Here is a 5,512-nt window from a genome sequence, read left to right on the forward strand (position 1 = left end):
GATAGCCTTTGTGTTTTATAGAGCAGAACAGGAAGACTCCAGGCCATTGGGCAGGAGTTTTTTTTTCAAATATTTTGTTAGAACTGAGTTAAAGAGCTATTGTGATAAAACCTGGAGGTCTTTTAGAATAAAGTCACATCCCTATGTGAGTGCAAGCGAAGGCCCAGCTGTACCTGATCAGTTTCATGGGTGGTGGGGGTTTCTTTTACAAATGCAATTACTCCTCCAAGAGCAGCCACCATGTACACTGGTCCTTTAAAATAAGTTGGGGAATATTACCGTTGGTCCACAGCTCCCTGGCTTTTGTTGTCCAGGTTCATTGTGTGTTGTCCCAGTTCACTGTGTATCTGCGCTCGAATTATTTTTGGCTGTATATTTGTCTTTGTGTCCATTGTTTGGCTAATTTGCATCTGGGTTCTTTCCACTGAGAGTGTGTGCAGTCTCTGGACTAGAGCATCAGCACCACCTGGGATGTTTTCAGGAATGTGGGCCCCACCCCACACCTACTGAGTCAATCAGAATTTTAGCAGATCCCCAGACGATGCCCTTGCACATTGAAATTTGAAAGGCACTGATCTAGGTCAAGGTCCTGTCCTCCTGCTAATCTTTTAGGATCATGTGTAATCCTCAGAAATTCACCCCTGGTGAATTCTCCTGACGGCCATGAATGAGTGTGAGTGCATGCCACTTTGCTACAAGTGAACTTAATTTATTTAATGAAATAATTTATTTTATTTATTATTATTATATGTATTAATAAATACAAATTTCTTTCTTTTTAGAAAGAGTAGAAAGGAAAGAGGGATGGGGAGAGAGAGAGTGAGAAACATTGATACAAGTGAAACACATTGATTAGTTGCCTCCTGCACATGCCTCAACTGAGGCCAGGGAATGAACCTGCAACTCAGGGACATGCCCTTGACTGGAAATCAAACCTGCCACCCTTTCAGTGTGAGGCCGATGCTCTGACCACTGAGCCATGCTGGCCAGGACTATATGAATTTATTTATTTAGCTGAACTGGTCCATAAAGATACAGGCCCAAATGAAGTGTGGTTGAGTTTCAGAGTCTAGTGGGGGACACAAAAAGACATACAGCATCATATTGTCCAGTGTCTTTATCTGTGTCATTTGACTTCCTTCACCTACACAGAGGACTTCTAAGTGTATAGTCAGTCCAGGGGCCACCTGCCTCTGAATCCTTTGGGTCACAAGGGGTGGTGCTGATGCAGAAAGAGCAGGGGGTTACTCCAAACCTACTGGTTGAGTTATACTCTGGGGGCGAGGCCCTAGCGTCTTCACTGTAAAGATTATTATGCACATTCTATTGTGAGAACCACTGATCTGGGTGCTGCTTTGATATCCTCAGTGGTTATGTGGTCATACAAAGGGATGTTTAAATGCAATCTCAGATAGTTAAGGCATCTATCAGGGATTTTATTATCCTAAAGTCGAGGAGAGTGTCAGGTGGCCTCTTGAGTTCAAAGCTGCTTTTACCTTTGCATGAGACACTATAAGGATATTTGTGGTGCTACCTAAGGCTTGTTCAACTCATATTTATATATATGTCTGGTAGCATGTTTTCTAGGAGCAAATTAAAACGCTTTGTTCTATAATGAGTTAACAGTGTGAACATTGCTATTATAATCCCGTGACTTTCTTGTTTAGTGTTTATACTCATCTAATCAAACAAATTGAAATTGGATTATGTCTGTTACACATGATAGCAGTTATTATCCAGTTTAAATGCAGGTTTGAAGGAAATAAAATTGATTTTTTTTTCTGTGCTACTTGGGGACATCACAGGTTATTGGTATGCTGGTTGAATTTTTAATTAGGTTTGTATGGAGGAAAGTAAGATTAGTGGTTGTTTTTTTTATTTTCTTAATGTATTATGTAAATAAACTGTAATATTTTATTCTAATTAGGGAGTGAGATGATTTTTTAAAGTTGGATGATCTACTTCCATATTTTTATTTAAAGCATGTCAGGCTTTTAAAGTGGATAATAATTATAAGGAACAATTTTATTTTTAGAAAGAGGAGAAGAAAATAATAGAGCAGAATACCATTATAACACTCAGTTACTACAGTAACGGCTACCTTATTTTTTAGGGAATGAGCGGTAATATGTACCAGAATTCACAGATAACTGAACCTATTTTTTTTATAAACCAAACCTTTTTTAAAAAAATGCCTTCATTCTGCAAACACCTTTTGTGTACTTGCTCTGTGTACATGCCTGATGCTAGGATTCAGAGTTCATCTAACAAAGGGCCTTCACAAAGACAGATGTTTCAGTGGGGCCTTCACAAAGACAGATGTTTCAGTACTGCTGACAGCTATGAACACAGAGAGATGGGCCAGAGGCTACAGAGCCAAAAATGACGAGCCCTGGGGAGTAGGGAAAGGCTTCACGGAAGAGGTGACATTTGATCTGGACCCTGACTCAGAAGTAGGAGTTTGCAAAGTGAAATTTATTCCTGAAGTGATAAAGGCAGTACATGCGGATTGCATGCATGCTCATTTAAAAAGTATCTGTAGAAAAAATTTAATTTATCACATTTGTTCATTATGAAATATATTAAGCACTTCCTGTGGGTCAAGAAATGTGCTTCCTGATGAAGATATACTGGGAAAAGTCCACAAGACCACTCAGGTTCTACAGGTTACTGGAAGGACTCACAGATATCACTGCAAGCTATTTTACTCAGTTATGGTTTATTACCATAAGGATAGGCATTAAAATGAGCCAAGGGAAGAGCTACACAGAGCAGAGTCCAGAAAAGTTCCAAACACAGAGTTGCCCTCTCCCCGTGGAGTCATGGACTGTGTAACTCCCCCAGTATTGATGTGTAACAATATGCATGGAGTATTGCCAACTAGGGAAGCTCATCCGAGCCTTGGTGTCCAGAATTTTAATTAAGGCTCCATCACGAAGGTATGGTTGACTGTCCACGTGGCTGATCTCAGTCTCCAGCTCCTCCAGAGGCAAAACTGATGCCAGATGACCCAAAGCTCCTGCCCTATATCACATTGTTAGACTGTCTAGTGTGACCTAAGACCTCCAGCTAAACAAAAACACTTGCATCAGGTATGACATTCCCTGGTCTTAGAGATCACCTCCCAGAAGCCGAGGGCAAAGGCCAGACCTCTCTCTGGTCAAGGTTGAATTTCTTATCGTACAGAAACAAACTAGACACTACTGTAAGCTTATAAAACCATAAAGTGAAAGGAGATAAGACCTGTGAAGGAAAAGTCTGGGATGCTCAGGGGTGGGGGTGGGATGGGCGGTGCTGCCAGTTAGGATGATTTTCTCAAAGAAATGGACTGAGATCTAAAGGATTAGCGGGATTGGCCAGGTGAGCAGTGCTGTGAAGAGCATTTCAGGAGGAGGGAATGAGTGGTGGAAAGGCTCTGAGGTGGGAAGTAGCTGGACATGTTCCAGAACCTGGAGAAGAGGAGGGAATGTGGTTGCAATATTGACTAGAGAGAAAATAGGGACCAGATCCCAGGTGGCCTCAGAGCCCCTGAAAGTGATTATGGACTGTGTCTCCAGTCCCTGGGAAGCCTTTATGGAATTTAAAGCAGGCACATGGATGCTAGATTTGTGATTTGTTTTTGTTTGTTTGTTTAGATATATTTTTACTGATTTCAGAGAGGAAGGAAGAGGGAGAGACAGAAACATCAATGATGAGAGAGAAGCATTGATCAGCTGCCTCCTGCATGCCCCTCCCTCCCCACTGGGGAATCGAGCCCACAACCAGGCATTTGCCCTTGACCGAAATCGAACCCAGGACCCTTCAGTCCACAGGCCGACTCTATCCACTGAGCCAAACCAGCTAGGGCTGTGATTTTTTTTTTAAGGGACACATGTGGCTGTGAGACCAGCCACTCTGGAACAAGAGTGGGAGCACGTGGCTGTTAGACGATCGCTGCAGCCATCGAGAGCAGCGCAGCTAGAACTAGGAGGCAGTGGAGCTGGGAGGGGGACACTTTTGAGAGAGCAATCAGAGGTAGAGCTGGTGGGACTTGTCAAGCAGGACTGCCTGCCCGCAGACCCTCAGCTGTCACATTGTGCCGGCACCTGTGGGCGCCTGGCAGCCCCATCTGATTTGTCCCTTCTACTCTCCTGCAGGCGGAGGATCAGACAACCAAACTGACTAGTATTATGTGGCAGGCAGGAAGGGAAGCCTCTGAAGGTGCCAGGTGCAGTGGTGAAATCCGTTCCTGCCTCCAGACTTGGCGATGTCTGTTCTGACTGCTAAACCCCAAGCCTCAAACCTACCACCCCCACTTCCAGTTTGGGCTGCGTTCCAGACAGTTGTGGTTGCCGGAGCAGTTCACTGTAAACATCTCTTCTAAACAGCTGCAGCATTACTGGTCATAGATTCATGAATTAAATCATGCCCCCTTTGAAAGACAACCATTAACCAAAAGAGCCCATAAAATTGTCAACACGGAGCTTATTAAGTGTTGAACAAACGAGCAGATGTCTGATTAGACACGAACATTAAAAACATGAACATTGAAAAGAGTTTCCAGTACACCTTTGATGCATTTTACTAAATAAACCCAGACAAGGCCTCCTAGTTCCATACACCCTTGAGTTTCAATGTATGCTTTATATTTTCTGTTTGTTTCCCTGAAAAAAGAGTGTATTGAGCTTTGAATATGACAGAAAACTTGGCTGATGTCCCCTGCCTACTCCACTTTGTTAATTGCTCAATCAAATAGCTTATTCTTGCCCAGAAACAATTAGAAGGAGGAAGTGCTTTCAGTACACACACAGAACATAGTCAAAGACCTTGGATTTGCCTTTCAAAGTCTATTTTAGCCAATGGCTGGCCAGCACTTTTGTCTTAAAATGCTTTCGCTTAGCCGACTGGACACTTTCCTGCTTCCATGTGTGAGTTCTCAGCTGGCGATGACAGTGTTGGGATGCCAGTGTCACCCTGGCTTCGGGGCAGCAGTAAACAAAAGGTGCCTTAAGAGAGGTGGCGATCAGAAAGGTGTGCAGGGGGGACCTACTGTTAAGGGCTCCGTGGAAATTGGCAGGGAATCTGGGAGAAGTACCTTTCGGCTCAGTTCAAAACTGGTTCTCTGATGGATCAAACCACAGTTTGCTTCTGCTTCTCGGTGGCATCACAGGGGCTTTCAGGCTGTGGGTTGCCTACCGCCCCTGCCCTGTCCCCCCACCTCCACCCCGCAGGGATCAGGCTGGGTCCTATTAGAAAACAAAACCCAGGCCCGGGATGGGAGTTTTCTAAAGAGGTTCGGTGGGGTTAGAATGAACTTCCCCAGTCCTGGAGCGCAGAAGGGGGAGTGTTTATTATAGAACGGGGGCATGTTGCTGGTGTGGGTGTTTCACCCTTCTCTCAGATTGCCCCTGGTCCAGCCCCTGGCAGCTGGCAGTACCTGGCGGGGCACCTGGAGGGGCACCTGGCGAGGCAACTGGAGGGCAAGGCGGGCGCCGAGTGGGCGGGCGGCGCCAGCTGCCAATGGGCGCGGCGT

The 5,512-nt window shown here is 44.8% G+C and overlaps 1 protein-coding gene across 10 annotated transcripts in view; it reads left to right on the plus strand.

Annotated features, from left to right (window-relative positions):
- APBB2 (amyloid beta precursor protein binding family B member 2) overlaps nucleotides 1–5,512 on the plus strand; it is a 256,229-nt gene that overhangs the window by 217,331 nt on the left and 33,386 nt on the right. The window lies entirely within an intron of this gene.

The sequence above is a fragment of the Myotis lucifugus genome, unplaced genomic scaffold (assembly GCF_000147115.1).
Source record: "Myotis lucifugus unplaced genomic scaffold, Myoluc2.0 scaffold_48, whole genome shotgun sequence".
NCBI lineage: Eukaryota > Metazoa > Chordata > Mammalia > Chiroptera > Vespertilionidae > Myotis > Myotis lucifugus.